Consider the following 1,431-nt stretch of genomic DNA (forward strand, 5'->3'; position numbering starts at 1 on the left):
ATATATGTATATGTGTGTGTGTGTATATATATATATATATGTTAAAGCGATAATCACTATAAACCAGAACATTGTTTATTGCCACAATCAGTTTCGTAGCATTATTATTTTTTATGTAGAATTATTTATACTGTTCTTTTTCATCCATATAATCCGCTTTTTGCAGAGAAGCACATCAGCAACTACAATAATAAAGAAGACAGAACTAACAAAAGAAACTGAGGATCTCAAAGGCTCCCTTCAGTTCCACCGCGCTTCTTGCGGCGAAACAAAGTTCAAGCCAAAAATTCGTGTTTTGAATTTCTACCACGGTGTAACATTGACTGACTGGAGCACTAATCTAAAAGTAGTCGAAATATCCTACAGTAATCACCGATTGACAGAACAAGAACAGATTGATATGATCCCCATCTTAGACTAGAATGATGCGGGGCTGCGTGATTTATGTGAGTGTGTCAACATGTTACTATATTGCAAGCGCATTGTAATGTGCACAAGCACATGTTAACAACCTCACGTCAGCATTCCCGGCAGGTTAACGTTCGTAACTAAAATGATCGACCTTGATCTTTAATAGATATGTGCAGGATACTATCTCACATTGAAATCCTACTTGTCTGTCTGTTTAATTGAATCATTATTACTGTATCCGCAATAAAAACGAAGCTGTAGAGAGAAGAAAGGATAAAAGCGAAGACAAAGAGACAATGTTAAATAACATTTAGTAGTCAAATACAAATATTTACCAAAAACAATACTGAACAGAAGCGAATGAATGGATCGGAGCAGAGCTTCATTTTAGAATTTGATAATAATAAGCTTCATAATAATGATAATAATAATGATAATAAGAATAATTGGGGACTGAAAAATATTTTATATTTAGACCAACTTATGCTTCTTGACGCCGGGTTTGAAGAAGATGAAGGTAAATAGTAACTACAGTGCCCTCATGCCCGGTTCGCATCAGCATCGACCAGCATTGACTGGTCAGACGAATTTCCTCACGTTCGGGTTGCCCTTGAGAGTCTTAAATGTTCATAATCCAAACAAACATGATTTACTCAACTTACTCTATCATTTTAAATGACGAGGGCAACTGCGTGAACTGCCAAAGTGGAAACGTGTTTGTCTCCTGCCTCTTTTTTTGCCCACTAATCTTGCATCAAATCCTATACGGAGCTTGCAGAATGGGCCACGGTCCACTAAATTTGTAGAAATTGGGATGCTGGTCGAAGATTGTTGCTCTTCCATAAGATTGATAAACTCTTACTAAGACTAAGCTTGTCTTAAGGCTCAGGAGACCAAACACATCCGGCTGAGTTGCAACTTGTCGCTCTAGCCAACCCAACCCAACTGGGTGACCGTGCAATAGCTGGCACCAATATTAAGGGCTTTTCCTATCTAAAATCAAATATGATTCTTCATATA

This window comes from Varroa destructor, unplaced genomic scaffold (genome assembly GCF_002443255.2).
Source record: "Varroa destructor unplaced genomic scaffold, Vdes_3.0 BEIS01000002.1, whole genome shotgun sequence".
Taxonomy (NCBI): domain Eukaryota; kingdom Metazoa; phylum Arthropoda; class Arachnida; order Mesostigmata; family Varroidae; genus Varroa; species Varroa destructor.